Source organism: Podarcis melisellensis (assembly GCF_964234715.1).
Source record: "Podarcis melisellensis genome assembly, chromosome: 1".
In the NCBI taxonomy this organism is placed as follows: domain Eukaryota; kingdom Metazoa; phylum Chordata; class Lepidosauria; order Squamata; family Lacertidae; genus Podarcis; species Podarcis melisellensis.
The window spans coordinates 71,539,814-71,557,279 of NC_138528.1; the positions used below are offsets into that span (position 1 = coordinate 71,539,814).

General features: G+C 40.2%; 1 protein-coding gene and 1 long non-coding RNA gene across 6 annotated transcripts in view; one reads left to right on the forward strand and one right to left on the reverse strand.

Moving 5' to 3' along the window:
* SERGEF (secretion regulating guanine nucleotide exchange factor) overlaps positions 1-17,466 on the reverse strand; it is a 120,477-nt gene that overhangs the window by 24,783 nt on the left and 78,228 nt on the right. The gene's annotated exons all lie outside the window — the stretch shown is intronic.
* Positions 6,436-9,030, forward strand: LOC309366338. Its single transcript, XR_014166647.1, has 2 exons — positions 6,436-7,504; positions 8,931-9,030. It is a non-coding gene; the product is annotated as an uncharacterized lncRNA (long non-coding RNA).

The window sequence follows — 17,466 nt, forward strand, 5'->3', positions numbered from 1 at the left end:
CATTAATATTCTATATTTTTAGATCTACCCTTCTTCTTTTTTAAAAAAAGAAAAGAAAATGCAACAGCAACTTAATGTGTTAATACATCTTACACAGCCCTCTATCTCATGCAGATTAAAGAACAATGTTCCATTAAGCAAGATAATTTCAAGTTAGCTTAACCGGGGTGAGGGGGCAGAAATGGCACTGGAGAAAGGGACTAAGGTGAGGCGAAGTAAGATAACAGCACATAAGCAAGAGGAGGTGATTTCCCAAAATAATGAAAATAAACATGCAAAAAGAATTGGCAGGCAGGCATAGGAGACAACAGATGACCATGAGGTAGAGTAACGATGAAGCAATTAAGAGGCATTTCTTTACATATCCACAGAATAAATCTGAAGGTGCATCCTCTCCATGGCAACATGATGTTCTCTAACTGGATAGCAAGAAATGTATTTAAAAAAAAGGTTTAATAAGCTTCAGCGCTTGTGTTTATTTATAACAGCATTTTTCTTCAGAGAGTGTAGGAGCTGAAGAAAACCCCTTAGTACCCTCCTTTTTCAGAAACGTTTTCAAAAACCAAAATCTTTATTCTGAACACACACACACACACACACACACACACACACTACTGTATACATACAAGAGTATTCTGGCATCCTCAGTTAATTCCTGCAGTATGCAGCATTAGTCATACTCAGACCCACTGAAATCAAAGTCCATTTATTTCAGTGGATCTATTCTGAGTGCTGTAAGATATCACCCATGATGCATATGGGCTGTAACCCATATGGCTTCCAATTTTCCCTTCAGAGTATTGAGTCTTTCATGTTGCCTTTCGGTGACTGAAGAAAACAAGTACATTGCCTGAGACACCCTCTTTGAAGACTGGTTCACATAATCCTTTCTTTTGACCCCTGAACTGGTCTTGACCAGAGAGGCCAGGCACTGGGGTTGAGGATGAATTCCTGAGGTGGCTAGGCTTTGTGAACACTTTCACAAAGAGTTAATAGAAGCTTTAATTCTCATCATCTATTAACTCAAAAGCGGGATATCTATTAAGCCTTGCAAATATGTACTACTCGAGCAATATACTCTGACAGTTAATCACCCTAAACCAAGAATTCAAATTAATGATCTATTTGGGTACTCGTTTTTGCTGTTGTTTGTGAGAAGCGCGGCTCATCTCAGGTGTTAGAAAGACTTTCTCTTACAGTTCAGATAGATGCCAAGGTCACAAGGATTCCCAAAGTGTGTCACAATTCAAGGTTTCTGATGCCTCTAAAGATCATTACACCAATTTAATCACCACACAGCTTTTGAGATGTCATGGAGCTCAGCACCTCCTTGGAAACACTATAGTTCTGAAGTTATTTATAAAGCCATCATGCTTTGTTGGAATGCAGTGGTTGACAACTCTATAAAAGTTGCTAAATCAGTTAAATGCCAGAACAAGACTTCTTTGAGGAGGTCTACCCTAGAAATCTGATTCTTGATCGTCTCTTTTTTATTTATAGGCGACTAAGGGAAGGTAACAACTCTGAAACACACATATAAAACTAAAGTCATCCTTGCCTGAGCTACACCAGTTACGAGGATGGTAACCCTATTGGCCACAGCACTGCCTCTAGGCCAACAAATAAGCTAATGGGTTTTATAGCCAAATAAATGTGAGACATCAATTTTCCTACAATTTCAAGGAAAGATTATTGCCTCCTCTACTATTTTATTAATTCTTTAAACAAAATATAAAATCCAGACTTTCCTAAAGTTTCAGGGCTGACACACTCATTCAAATCCCTGATGACATGAGCCCCATAGCACTATCAGGACCAGGTTTGGCTTGTCACGCAAGGGTGCAAGAGGAGGATGAAGAAATAGAAGGAGGGCCCAAATTGTGAGACTGCCTCTTTCCATCCTGACTTCAGCCACTTTGGAAGGGAGAAAAGAGATGCCGCCTCCCATCTTCTTGCAGAGCAGAGAGCCACAGAGGAGGCTCAAAGGAGCAGCTGAGTAGAGAGGCAGAACAGAAGGTGGCAGCAACTGAACAGGAACCCAAAAAAGAGGGCACAGTCTTGTCACCTAGAACCAGGTACCGCCTCTGTAGATGGGAGAAGACCTACCCATCCCAATAGAGTGCACATTTGTAATCCAAACATTCTTGCAAGTCATGCCTCATATTTAAAGGCTGGATAGGATGTGGAAACTTGTTGGGACATCTTCATGGCTTCCTTCAAGCTTTGAGCCTCTTGTCCTGCTCTTGAACTCTTGAATTCTGACTCCTGCACCTGTACCATTATTTGCCTGGGTGAAGACGTATTTCTTACTTACAAGTAACAGCCTCTTCTCGTGTGTTTTGGGGTGGGAACTAGGTCACCTACATGGAAGAAACTTTATTGTTTACATGAATGGTAAAAGTCACGCGTGTGTTACTGTTTGTATGTGTTCTCTCTAGATATATGTGTGGGTGTGCGTATAAGAAAAAAATATGAGGTGTTGGTACTCCTATATTGTGCCATGGGTACCAGCAGAAAATGGCTGCCATTGGTAGCAAATAAAAGAGGTGTCATATCAAAAACTAAATTTGTTTTAATTCCAGCTGTTATAACCTGGATCAGAACACTGTGACTAACTGAACATTTGGCCACAGCTTAGTGATTTATCCACTTTACTACATGATAAAACATAATTATAAATTAAGGCCTCTGGAAGGATGCAAACACATCAAAAATCAGTTCCTTGTTGCAAACATAGAACACAGCTGACGCAAGAAACAACTGCAATCCTAACAAACGTATATTTAGAAAAAGTATCATTGAAATATGTGCTTAGGATGGGCTGTAAATCATGTAAAGTACAAGATGAGGGGTCATTTTAAAATGAAATGGAAAGCAATATGGAAAATGTCTGAAAGCAATAATCACTAAACAGAAATAACTTAGTTTGGTGAAATTACACTGAGTGATATCCAACTTAAGTCTACTCTGAGTGTAATTAATGTTGACTATCTCTAAAATGGTTAGGAGTAATCTACATTTTCCATTAAAAGTGAGAGGGACATAAATCACATCACCCAGGAAATGCTATCATAATTAATCAGATCCTTAATGGGTTAACAAAAGGCCTGGCATCTGAAAATATTATTCTGAATTCTGTTCATAATAAAAGAGCCAGGAGAAGAAAAGGCTTGTTTTGCAGAAGACATATACTGCGAGGAATATCTGGCAAACAAAACTGTGTTGTACAAATGTATGTGTACTATGTTCCTGTAATGCAGACAACTCTATATTTAGACTTGCCAAGGTGAGTCAAACTCATTCCCAAAGGAAAATACTGCATGCAATGGAAGTAAAATGAAACATGAAAAGTGAAAATGACAGCAAGCAATCTGTCAAGCGAGACATTAGATGAAACCTGCTGAAGACTGGCCTTGTAAATATGCACATTCCTCAGTTAAAGGAAGCCATGGCTGTATGTATGAGTGTGTGTAAAATTTCTACACTGCCCTTCATTCAAAGATCACAGGGCTGCTGCCAAAACCTAGAGTTCTAGTTGTCCTCTTTCATACTGGACAGTCTGGTTATTACCAGTGCAGCCCAGGATGGTGTCCTCTTTGCCTCTATGGTAAACTGAATGGCTCAGACGTGAGGAGGTTCTGAGGTGACTGGCAGGTAGTGTGTGTTTGTTTCTTTGTTTGTGTGTTTTAATAAATGGGCAAGCAGAGCTGTTGCACTGTGCAGATTGAAGGCCCAAATGTTTATTGGAACTTATGGAACATGATGACTTACCACTGCCTTCAGCTTCCAGGGGCAATGAAGAAAATAGGGTGCCATTATGAGCACCCTATTTTAATACGTTTGTGCTTATTTGTGTAAGAAGATAAGCAAGTTCTAAGGCAGACAGCTATACTGTAATTTATATGCTTCAGTTTTGAGTTAGGACTTCAGAAAATGTGGAAGATAAAAGACACATCTCTTGACTGTAAAATTAGTTGTATGTTTTCTTGTTTGGGATAGTAAACACTTACGAAGAAAAGTCCTCAAAAAGGAAAGGGGGGGTGAAACAGCTGCAATTCTGTGTCCATAAATCAAAAGAGGAAATTTTATACACAGAGGATTTGAAACAGGAAAGGGATTAAACCAGGGAGCAGATGATGGAAACTTCTGCAGTTTAGAAATAAGCAAAGAGTAGCTGCCAGCCACACAGTGGTATTCAAGCTATGCTGTGATCAGCACTTGAAAGAGGTCATCAGCCAACAGGAAACATGCTCTAAAATTATAGCTAAGAGCCTGAGATGCTCTGGCACCTTAACATATTGTACTAACATGACCCTGACTGGGCACTTACTTCTGAAAAGTTGCCACCCATAGCCAAGCAGATGTTTGTTTGCTTCAAGCAAAATTATTAGCTGTTCCATATTTATGCCATCCTGTTCGGAGGAGTGGAAGAGGTGCTGAATCTGGAAGATTTAATTTCACATCCCTTCTTGGCTATGAAGTTCACTGCGTACAAATGGGAAATACGTGGCCACTCGGAAATTTAACTCATAATGGGTTGGATCCAGGTGGGCCATTCAATGACCAGAGGCACTTCTATTCATGGAACACACAGAGATCTGTTCAGGGCTCCCTCTCTACTGGAAGAAATGGTAAGTGGTCTTCCCTAGTTCCTCTGGAAGGCCTACCCCCACCCAGAAGCACACTGCTGCTCCAGAGGCCCCAACCCTCGTAAGCACCTTTTCAGAGGCAACTTTGGATTCAGTCCAGTGTTTCTGTCATATTTTCAATGTGAGGGCTTTTGTGGCTCTCCAGGTAATGGCCGTAATCACAAGCCTATCAAATAATTAAGGGTATAATTTTTACAGGAGCACCATACTCCAAGCCGCTCAACTGAATTCCCGCATTCAGATCAGAGGAGGACATTAGCTCATGCCCTTTGCATTTAACTGTATCCATTTTCCTCCCTAATTTAAAAGTATATCTGGGTGTAAAATCTCAGAATGAGATAATTACTGCTCTTGGCCTTTGATTTGGAGAGAATTAGGACATGCATTCATATGCCCTGTCTATTTCTAAGTTTATGATGGATTTTTCACCCAGAAAAAAATTCTTTAAAAGGCTGAATTAATAGGTGCAAAAAGCATTCACTGTTTTTAGTAGGAGTCCTTGCAGAGACAGAATATGTGAAATGCCTGTGAAAGTTACTCCATTTCTTTAACTGCAGTTCTACCCTTTCCTCCACCCCTCTATTTAAAAGGGTACATTCGTAGATAGTTTTAATCACCCGGCAATGCAATCCTGAGCATTATTTGAATGCCATGACTCGGTGCTGGTTTTGGCCACTGAAGATCACGATCCAGCTCACTCAGCACTGCCATATAACAGAACAATTTCAGGTGGCATTTCACAGCCTACCACAAACATAGAAGGATTCAACAGCTCGTCTACTTCACCTCTTTTTCTAAAACAGACTAGCTAAGAACTAAATCATCTGTGATAGGTGCTTGTTCAATTTCCCCCGCCCCTTGACTTTCCAAAGATTTCCATGGCTTCCCCTGTCAGCTTATTCCATTGCTGGGCTGCTCCTGAAAAGTTGCTCAGGCTGTTTAACCTAAATCTTGTAGTAGTCATGGGGGTGGGAGGAATGCACGAAAGCACAAATCAGTGAAATCCATGGGAACTTGGAAAACTGAGTGTTTATTGTGATGTGTGCGTTTTGTTCAGCATTACAGAATATTTCTCAATATCCAATGTATCATATAAATAGAACCTAATTTAGAGCTCTTTGATGAACAGAGATATCACATATATCCATGAATTGTAGGTGGCTAATAGAATGGGCCTTTTGCCTGACCTTTCCCTAAGTTTGCTTCATTCACTTTTTGTTTTTGTTTTTTACTTCACCTATAGGAATCAAAGGAAAGAAAACCCCTTTGGTTAAATACTGGACCTTGCAACCATAAATCTGGAAGCACAAGTAGCTTCAATATTAAACAGTAGGGGTTTGTGTGGGCCCCAAGATTCACCTTATATCTGTAGCTCTGCTTAAAGAAACCCAAACTGTTCTTGATTCTGAGTTGCTCTATGCTATCTGCCTGCTTCAATCTAGAATTCAGGTTTCAGGTTTTCCTGCTCCCTCTCACCCAAATTAATACAACTCCAAGGCTTCAATCCATCTTAATCTGTCCTGATTATTGCATGTTCTAGATGCACAAATCCCACTAAGGTTCAATTGAGCTTACTCCTAGGTTAGTGTGCACAGGGGACTGATTCTTAAGGAATTAATTTGAGGCCACTAGGCTGTGGGAAACTGCAGAAAGCAGAGCAATCTATTTTCATATTTTAAATGATTTTTTTTATTTATTTACTATTTCTGTTTTACAGGTAAAATCGTAAGGAAAAGCATGCAGTATTTTTTCCTAAGCGCTTGGTTAAAAATAAAATAAAGCCTACTCTCACATTCTGCCTTTACAGCAGAATCACTGAGATAATTAACAGGATTTCTAAAATGCTACAGAACAATTTTAATTTCATTAATAATGTATTGGTCTTGACATTATTTGATTTTATAGCCCTCTTTCATCAACTAAAACAGCAACCTTCTAATCCGTACAGCAAGCTTGGCTAAATATCCACTGAATGGACACCTTTCCTTCAGCAGGTTCAGAGTCAGCCGACTGAGGAGAGGCCAAGAAGAGAAAAGGGTTATTAGCCTCAAACTCTTCCTGATACACCTGGCTGCCATTGTAGGAAGAAGGCTACTAGACAAGATGGACCTTTGGCCTGATGCAGTTTGGTCGCTCTTATATTCAGAGGGACTCTTCCCCCACCCCCAAACCATTTTAAGAAAAGGCTGCTTATTTCTGGTTTGTTGAGTGTGATTCTAGTAGCCTCATGACTCCAAGAACCCAAGCAAGCTTTGAGCGTCCTGGAAGACAGTACTTTCCAGAAATGTTTGGGTTTTAAACCATCACAAGAAATGATGACTCCCATGACAAAAGCTTGACAGGACATCCAGGTATCAGCATGAACAGGCTTGCTAATAATGTTGTTCTTTTCTCTTTAGGATTAATTTTGATGCAGTATGGAAATTCAAGCTGAGCCAATTCTCCAGGCTTTCTCAAGAAGAGAAATGCCAACATCCAATGCCAACTAAATAATGAGAGGTCATATTAATACCTTCCCTCCCGATTTTCACTCTCCAAAGAAACCTAGGGAGGAGATCTCCTGCAGGGATCTATAAGCCTGTCTCTAATATACCTAGTGTAACTGGGATTCTTGAATCCGCCTATTAATCAAAATGCTGTTTCTCTGCACAGCAGGTTCAATAGCCTGGGCTGAACCTTTATGCCAACTCTAAAATCTAGAAATTACACCATGCTTTTCTTCCGACAAGAGTATCGAAATAAGAAAAAGATTTTCTGTGTACCACACTTGTCAACATATCATGCCCACATTATACAGTAGAGCCCTGTATAAAACCCTTATTTAGAAAGGTCCCAAATGACGTTTATATTTTGGTGTTCCCCATTGTTCCATATGCCGTTCAAGGGAGACATTTCTAAGGTTTACTGTGCAGTTTCTAAAATCATAGACACAACTTACAACTTGCAGATGCCAATATTTCCTGACTGTGAAAAAAAAATATTAGGCTACTTCATACAAAAATATACATATAGTACCTAGATACCTGAAGCCAGTCACATGTCTGGACGGCAAATATAGGAGCAAACCCAAAATTCTCAAGTAATCACCAGTTTAGGGTTGAATCATTCAATGGAGAGCTAGAAGGCAGAAACTACCTGCTTGGCAATTCTATCTTTAACAATGCTTTCCACCCATTTTCCTGGAATAGATGTTAAGCTAGCCTACCTGTAATTTCCAGGAAACCCCACCTTTAGAAAAAAAAACTGGTATTACATCAACCACTTTCCAGTCCTCATGTATGAAGGGTGATCTTAGGGACAAGTTAGAAGACCAGCAATTTCATATTTGAGCCCTGTCAGGTGCCCTTTCATACCCAACTACTGTATTTGTTGGTTTTTATGTTGTCAATAAGGTTTAGAACTTAATTGTGTGTCACCCCTATTTGTCTAAGTTCCTCACTTGTTTGTTCAGGCCCTGGGATCTGCCTCATGTCTTTTGCTGTGAAGACATGCAAATAATTCATTCAGCTTCTCTACAATCTCCTCATCCTTCCTTAGCACTTTTAACTCCCTTGTCATCCAAATGCCCAAATGCCTCCCTAGCTGGTCTTCTGCTACTAATGTATTTAAAGATCTGGTTGTTGTTGGTCTTCAGGTTTTTAGCAACGTGCTCCTCAAATTCTTTTTTAGCATCCCTTATTTTCTCCTTGCTTCTTCTTTTTTTGCCGAAGTTTGTATTCCTTTTTGTCTTTTGGACAAGACTTTCTTTTTTTTAGGAAGCCTTCTTGCCTCTAATAGCTTTACTTTGCTTGTTATCCATACTGTCATTGTGTTGTCCCTGGTGGTACATTCCTTGATCTGTGACATACCTTCTAATATTTTAGTTTCAGACAACTCCCAAGCATTTTTGAGAGATTTGACCCTCTTGACTTTCAAAGACAAAAAAGCTCTCAAAACTGCTTAGGAGTTCTTTAAAGCCACAATATGATAATGATGATGATGATGCACAATGTCATTGGTGTTCATAGTGTTTTGCAGTTTGTATAACTCTGTTATATCTAGATCTATAGCACATACAAGGTAAAGGTACCCCTGACCATGCTAACAATCCAAATGTTGGCCAGGGGGACGGTTTACAAAGAAAATAAGAAAGATAGAAGCAAAAGTAACAGGATACAATTATAAGTAAGTATAGATACATATTTAGGTTTAATTTCAGTTGGGGGTAAGAATTAGGGTCTTAAGTCAAAGGCATCAAGGAAAAAGTGGGATATGAGAAGTAATATGAAGGGAAGGAGGAAGAGGTGGAACCATGCAAATATTTCAAGAAGTTCCAGGCATAGGGGTAAGCAAGAGACATTGTTTCATTCTGTCCTTTATGCAACTGTCCTCTGTAGCAAAATAATAATCCACAAATGGTTTCCCCTCATTAACTTTGGAACTCATTTTCAGAGATCTTATTAGTAATAGCACTCCATAATCAATCATAGCAACAGAGTAGACTTGAATACCTGGATCATCTTTTTTATCCATCCTTATGCTCTGATGTTCTCACTTAATTTTTTTAAAAAAATACAGGTGGATAGGTAATAGATATGGATTTAAAGAAAAGGGATATGCATATCAGCTGCAGTCAAGAACCTGGTCTCAGGCACATCTAAATATAATGAGAAAAGCCTACTTCAGAGATTGCTTTACAATCTATTTCACCTTGTTCCTCTTCCCCTTGAAAATGGGTGCAGAGGTCACACAGGTATTCCAACTCTAAATGCAGAATTATGTCACAATCACACTGTATTTCCTCTGTATTCAAGTATTCGGTGAGTTTTATGGGTTTCTGCCCCCCCCCAAAAAAAATTAATATGGGAGACAAAACTGAAAAACAACTGTGTTCTGAATGTGCTCACCGAAATGCATTCTGATATCATTCCCCCACCCAGCAAATTAAAATTATAGTATAACATAGCTTCCAATATCAATTATCAGATAACAATGCACATACAAGAAAACAACACCATATGAAAACACGGAGCTGGAAATCAATCAAATAAATCAGATCAGCAATATGCAAGACCCCATCCAAATCCCAGTCACCTAATTCAACCAAGTGTATTGCGTGCATTACTTCTTCCAGTTAAGCAATAATTGTCTTTAATTATCATTTTGGGAGAATTCAGTTTTCATTCCAGAGCTGAGAGAACACATGTGAAATGTCCAGTTTTTGCCCACAGTCCATTAAAGGGTGTCAGACCATGAAGAAATCCATTGGCTTTGCTTTCCCTTTGGCCAGTTTCATATCAGTTTTTCTGCCATGGCAACAATCCAGATTCTATGAAGCCATGCTTCAAGCGTCAAAGTTTCTGCTAATTTCCAGCTTTTAGCTATCCATAGCCTTGCTGTCAAGAATAAAAATGATACTAGTGAACACAGTAAGTTCTCATTTTCCTACTCCCAGATGTTAAGTATTGCCAGCTGTGGGGAGAAAAGTACAGCAATTTCTTTAAAAATCAAAGCTCAGTAAGATATTATTTTAGGGTAACTCTAATGCATATGTATATATGACCCTCTTACTCCACATATCCTTCAGAAATTGTATCCTTCCGATCCAAAAATATATGCCAATGATTGGCATATGCCCTTTCTGATATCTAACATCTTTACTGTTCCCTTCATAAACACTGGTGGCAACTGAGCTGGAATTCAAGATTTATATATAAACCTTTTGGTCTGATAGCACAGTCTTAAAGCCATACAGCATGTTGCAAAGTATTCTGCATTCTTGTTCCTCTCCCCAATGAAAATTGGTTCAGAGGTCAAGAGGATATATTATCTCAACACAGAGAATGGGGTCTTGACCTGAACATACATATCAAACTTCATTCCAATAATTCAACATTCAATTGTACTGATACAAACAAGCGACATCAACTAAATCTAAATTACATTCATATTCTGAGTTTGAATATGGAAGATAAATATAGGAGATAAACATTTAGAAAATAGAGAGATTCTGTCCAGATTGGTCCTTGCTGCTTACATTGCCCATCAGTTGTATTTGGGAAATGTCCTCATTCTCTGGCAAACACCTTACAGCAATGCACCTAGCAGTGAGATTCATCAAAAGAGACACTAATTCGTTGGTGATGTTCTATCCTGAGATGCATCAAAGCCCACAGGATGAACCATGGGCAATGTGAATTTTACGAGAGCCAGTGCATAATCTAATGCCATTGCTTGTGACAGGAATGCTCTCGTCCCCTCTAATCCCACACGGCACCACCCTGAATACAGAGCTATGGGTTGGTAGAAATGGCCATTCTGGTAACGGTGGTTGAATGAGTACAAAAATGGAAACATCAGCATGCCCATAAAAAAATAAAAGGAGACACTACAAGGCTACACAACAAGGATATAGTTACCGGTACAAGGCTCTCATTAGGACTCTCTTAATATACGAGCGGGTGGCGCTGTGGGTAAAACCTCAGCGCCTAGGACTTGCCGATCGCATGGTCGGCGGTTCGAATCCCCGCGGCAGGGTGCGCTCCCGTCGTTCGGTCCCAGCGCCTGCCAACCTAGCAGTTCGAAAGCACCCCTGGGTGCAAGTAGATAAATAGGGACCGCTTACCAGCGGGAAGGTAAACGGCGTTCCGTGTGCTGCGCTGGCTCGCCAGATGCAGCTTGTCACGCTGGCCACGTGACCCGGAAGTGTCTGTGGACAGCGCTGGCTCCCGGCCTCTTAAGTGAGATGAGCGCACAACCCGAGAGTCTGGTAAGACTGGCCTGTACGGGCAGGGGTACCTTTACCTTTAATATACGAGCAGGCCTCCAGAGACACATTTGTAATTCATAAATCACGGGTCTTTAATGCCAGAAAGGATCGATTTTCTTCCCTGTCTGAAGGGGAGGGGGGAAATCTTATTATATGCATTTTAGATTTCTATCTGCTGACTGCACCATTTTTTTCTGTGAGGCAAGCAAGAAGAGAGAAACACCCAGAGCAGTTTCGCTCCGGATGCTAAACTCCTATATCTTTAATTCGTTAGGGAATTAAGCACATTAATTGGGTCTGGTGTAACCAGGCCCTAAGAAACTTCCTGAACTCCAATGTTAAGTAGCTCTTGACCATGCAGACTCCACTACTATTATAGGAAAGACAGTAGAGCCACCAAGGAGGTACACATTAGAGCTGGGAGTCCAAGAACACCCTTGGTGGTGTAGTGTGGTGTAGTGGTTAAGAGCAGTAGTCTCGTAATCTGGGAAACCGGGTACGCATCTCTGCTCCTCCACATGCAGCTGCTGGGTGACCTTGGGCCAGTCACACTTTTTTGAAGTCTCTCAGCCTCACTCACCTCACAGAGTGTTTGTTGTGGGGTCGGAAGGGAAAGGAGAATGTTAGCCGCTTTGAGACTCCTTAAAGGGAGTGAAAGGCGGGATATCAAATCCAAACTCTTCTTCTTCTTCTTGCCTTAGTGCCAACTCCTGCTCTCCTGTTACCAAAGGACTAAAGCAGTCAAGTTGCCAAGGAGGAAAGGGAATTCTGTCCATTTTCAATCTTCCCAACAGTGGAACCTTTTCGCTATGAATCCCACACTATAAAATATAACACAACTACATTTTATTATATACGAAGATACTTCCATAGGGAAAAATGAGCAGAGGCAAATACCTTCAACTGGGACAGTACCACTTTGGGGGCAAATCACACCTGAGCCTGCAAAAATGCCCTGCAATTTTTATTTTCAATTTTAGGGGAAATGGTTTGTAAAGGGCTTTCAGCGGCGGGGTTATGCACATACAGTGGTACCTCAGGTTAAGTACTTAATTCATTCCGGAGGTCTGTACTTAACTTGAAACTGTTCTTAACCTGAAGCACCACTTTAGCTAATGGGGCCTCCTCCTGCTGCTGCTGCGCCGCCGGAGCACGATTTCTGTTCTCAACCTGAAGCAAAGTTCTTAACATGAAGCACTATTTCTGGGTTAGCGGAGTCTGTAACCTGAAGCGTATGTAACCTGAAGCATATGTAACCCGAGGTACCACTGTATATGCAGAGTACACAGCAGTTTATTGTGTCTATGGGGGAGGGGGCAAAGCCTAGAGAAAGGCGACTCTTTAGTTATAGCTGTAAATACCGATTTGTGAATGAAAACTCCACTCCCTTGCATAGGCAAGGAGTCTTCAGTTGCAGGCAAAGATGGACCAAAGAAATGCTTATGGTTTTAGTTTTGCACTACAGCCCTAAGGCATCAGAAGTCGGGGGGGGGGGTAAGAGGAGAGCATTCCTGCTGGAGCTTTTCATTACATGGATAATGAATGTGTGTGTTAGCACACGTTAACAGGAGAGTAGGCTGCTCTTGTATGGGTGCACTGAGCGGATCATGATTTGTCATGAATTCACAGTGCATATGATGAGTTAGAAGGGACAGGCTTGTAGGGTGGAAAGTGCTTGAGATTACTATATTTATAGTAAACCAAGCTTGCAGTTTGCTTTTATCAAACCAGGCAAAGAGCTCTTTGAGGTGGAGATCTTTTAGTGCTGCAAGAAAACAACATTTATGCAACTGCTGAGACACAAAAGGGGGGAGTAATTAAAATATAGTGTTGAAATGATAAAAAGTACATTTGTGCACAAATCACCTGCCTACCACAGCACACATCAGATCTATAAAGGTGGCGAGTTCAAGGGTGCAATTGATACTAGCCAAATCACATGCCTGAACTCCCTAGGATAGAGTAGCTGGCATGTTTTTAAACAGACCAGTCAATTGACCTGGATAGTAGGATTGTGTCAGATGTATTAAGTCTCCTGTACTTTGAAAACTAGCTTGATAGTGACTTGTAGCAAAGTTCTGAGTGTTAAATTATTTGGCAGATATAAGCTGACTCATGATTCAAGCCGTGTTAAGACAATTCTGTTCCTCCAGATTCCTCTTTCCCAAAATAGGGTTCCAGGGGCAAATGACATTTTAAAATGTGTTAGATGATTGTCCAAAATTAGCTGGCTATCATTGGTTTCAATTCTGTATGCAGTTGCCCCAGCCAATTTCCTTGCATCTAGTACAATTGTAACACCGTGCAGAAAAAGTAAATGCAAATCAAACACATTAAGTCATTTTGAAAGCTAATTCCAAGTGCCAGTGACCAAAACTTAATATCATAGTCCTCACTGTTAAGTGATTCATCTGTGTTCCAAAATACTGTTCCTTGTGTCTATCTGCCTTGATTAACTGCTTGAAAAGTACATTTATAGGCCAGGAAGGAGAGAGATGGGAGCCCTGTTATAGGGCAAAACAGTGACAACACAGATTTTCAGACAGCCTGCTCTATCTTGTGAATTTCAAAGCAGTCTCTTAAAAGCTCATCTTTACAATATGTTGATGACCCAAACCTTTTATACCATCTGCCTCTCACACTGCTCAAAACGGGTCTTTAACCAATGTGTAAGATATATGATTTGCATTAGATTTAAAAAGCAGGGTTCTATATACAGTAATGAAATTTCTCACATGTTGTAAAAAAGAAACTAGCCTTCATGGTCCAAAGAAGATGAAGGAAGAGGAAACCAACCAGTGCAATGAGAATCAAGATCTGCCTGCTATGTGCATTGCACACATTTTTCACATAGCTTTAAAAGAAATGCTGCAACATCAACCAGGATTATATTGTTTTTACTTTTCATGAAAACCCAAAACAAGCATTTACCTAGCTTCTGCGTTGTTCCAAGTTTGAAAATGAAACCACAGTGCTTTCCCAATGATGATTTCACAATGAAAAATTCAAACACTGATCACGTGATGATACTTAATCTGGTTTCTCCACTTTGGAACTGCCTTGTTAAAAGAGGAAACAAGCCCCTTGAGAGGAGGGGGAAGACTGCTCATTTATCAGTCTGTACTACCGTGCATCCCCTGACCTATTTTATTACTAAAAATAGCCCTTCTTAGGTCACTACTGCAAATTGAATTCTGCTGCTTCATTGCCCACTGCAGTCTCACTGAGCTGCCCGCACACACAGCATTAAGAAGGTTAACCCATCTGTTGCCATCTGCGTCTGGTACTTCAGGAAAGGTGAGAAATTAGAAGCACATTTCCTGATATACTTGGTTTGGGTGTGCACGCGCATTTAAAATATTTGTGAAATTGTGGGCTGCGTGTGATGTGCTTGTTGGAGACTCTTGCTTTATTTCATTTTCACCCCACATTTTAAATTGAAAGGATTGTCAAAGAAGTGTGTGCAATTTAAGAAAATACAATAAAAATGACTAGTTTAAAACCACTGAAATAACAGATTTCAGTCAAAACAAAACAACACACACTGTAAAAGAACAGAAAAAGGTTTTGAAGTGTCCCTAACAGCAATTAACCAGGCCCTATGAAGTCACTACAACAGAAAAATGTCCCTCCAAGCCCCTTAAAAATAGTAGACTTTGAAAACTCAAATAGGCAGAGGAATTCCACGATGAAGGGACCACTACTGAGTGGAATGGAGTTCAGGCATCCTCAAAAAGTTGGTTTTAAGACTCCAAGGAACTGCATGCAAGCCCATGAAAATTCCTGGAGGACAAGGGGAAGGTTGCGAGCTGGGAAAGAGGAGGGAATTGTTAGCATCAATCCATTCACTGTCACTTCATCAGTCCAAATCCCTCTTGGAAAAATCATGATGTCCTTCCAGGCCCGGGAGAGCAGAAATGGAAACCCCTGCAGCCTGGAAGCTGAGATTGTCCACATTGCCCTTCCCATCCTGCAGCACCATCTTTGAACATTTTGAGGTGCCATAGAGTCTTCAGACAACAACTCCTTAAAGGACATGCTCAGAGAATCTCCTTGGGCTCCGTTGAAGGTGGTACACTATCTGGGCAAGAGCCTCAAAAGAAACCACCTGGAGAAAGTTCATAGTCTTTGCTGAAATGTTGTAGAAGAGTCCCTAGAGTACCCATGGATATCTATGGCTAGAAGAAGCTGCCCAGTTTCTTTCAGAAAAAAGAAAGCATGTCCTCAAAAGGGGGGGGGGACAGGCCACGGATTTGCATAAAATTTGTATGTACTGATTTATGTACAAACAATTTTGTATGTACAAACAATTTTGGATATCAGGCAATCTATGGATATCAGGCAAGCACTGACAATGAGGTGCTTTTATGTTGTAAGCCACCCTGAAGTCAACAGATGAAGGGTGGTATACACATTATCATTACTATTATTATTATTTTAAAAAATCCTTCCGATAGAACCTTATATACCAACTAAGTTTGTTATTGGTATGAGCTTTCATGTGCAGCATACTTCTTCAGATACCAATAACAAACTCATACCAATAACAAACTTAGTTGGTCTCTAAGGTGCTACTGGAAGGAATTTTTTTATTTTGTTTCGACTACGGCAGATGAACACGGCTACCTATTATTATTATTATTATTATTATTATTATTATTCAGGGGCAGACAGGGGCAGACAGTACAATCCTATGCATGTCTCCACAGAAGTAAACCCTATTCAGTTCAACAGGGCTTATTCCCAGGTAAATAAGTATAGGATTGCAGCCTTAAAATAGAAGCACATCGTGCACATGCACAGAACCTCATTTTAATTTCTGAGGGAATTCTAAATGTCTAAGGGAAATTACATTCACCTGAGTATTGTGAGCTGAGCATATTCACCTTTCAAAGTAGTTAATTACTAACTTCAGAAATATCACAAGGGAAGATCTCATTATGCAATTGCGGTGGGAATTGTGCGTACATTTCCAGGTCTGACGTAAACGACTGTGGATCTCCCTGATTCTCTTAGCAATGTGTCGAAAAGCAAACCATTTTAAGAATCATTGTGTCAAGGAAATGTTATTAAATGGAGTACCAAAACTTTTTTTTTTTAGGATACTTAATTGTCAATCAGACACTGCAAAAACTAGCAGGAATTTTCTAGAAACAGCCTTATAAAAAGTTGATATTTTCATGTAGCTGCCATATTCAATGTTACATATTTGCATTATAGCAGCATTCATGGGCCAATCACAATGGGGCACTACTCTATACCTTTCCTGAAGAGATTACTATGTGAAAGACAAGATAACAACAGGTGAGTAGAAAAAAGCAGCACAACTCCACACATGAGATCAAACAAGAAATAACAAAGAGAACCAGCCTGAAGATGGTTCAAACATGGGAACGATGGATTTGCAGTACAATTTTCTTTCCAATGACTGATTTTTAACAGTACTAGTTTCTGTTGGCAACCCAAGTTGGCAACCCAATGGAACACACACACACCTGAAAAAACCCACCAGCTCTCATTTGTGTACATTTTCCTACTTCTGTTCTTAAAATGACTGTGGGATCAAATTGTTCATTAATTGTGAAAACAGCTGGAAAAGTACAAGTGTAAGTTAAACCAAAGTCACTGACCTTTGTTTCAAGGTCCTCATGAAGCCGGAATGCCCATGGCATGAAAACCACACAATAAATCTACCATTACACATCAAACCTGTGCAAATGCCTTTAAATGGTCTTCATATTAGTATGAAAGAATATTTTAACCTTCAGCTAAGTTCCATTTGGCAGATGATTAATATCTGGATTCACCCAGAGTGACCCTGGGCTGCAAAGTCAAAAGGTGTTTTTGGGGGGCAGACATTGCTTAATGTAAGAATAAGGTCACTTAAGACTTCAGTGGTGTTGTTTATTTTGCAAAAAAATAATAATGGTGGATGTCTTAAGGGAAAATGAGCAATCTGCTCTTCTTGATTTTAGGCCAGCAATATACTGAGTGCCTTGCCATGTGGAAGGTAGCTCAGGTCACCATGTGTCAGCTGTGTTCTTCACAGCTTGTACATTAAGCTTTGTG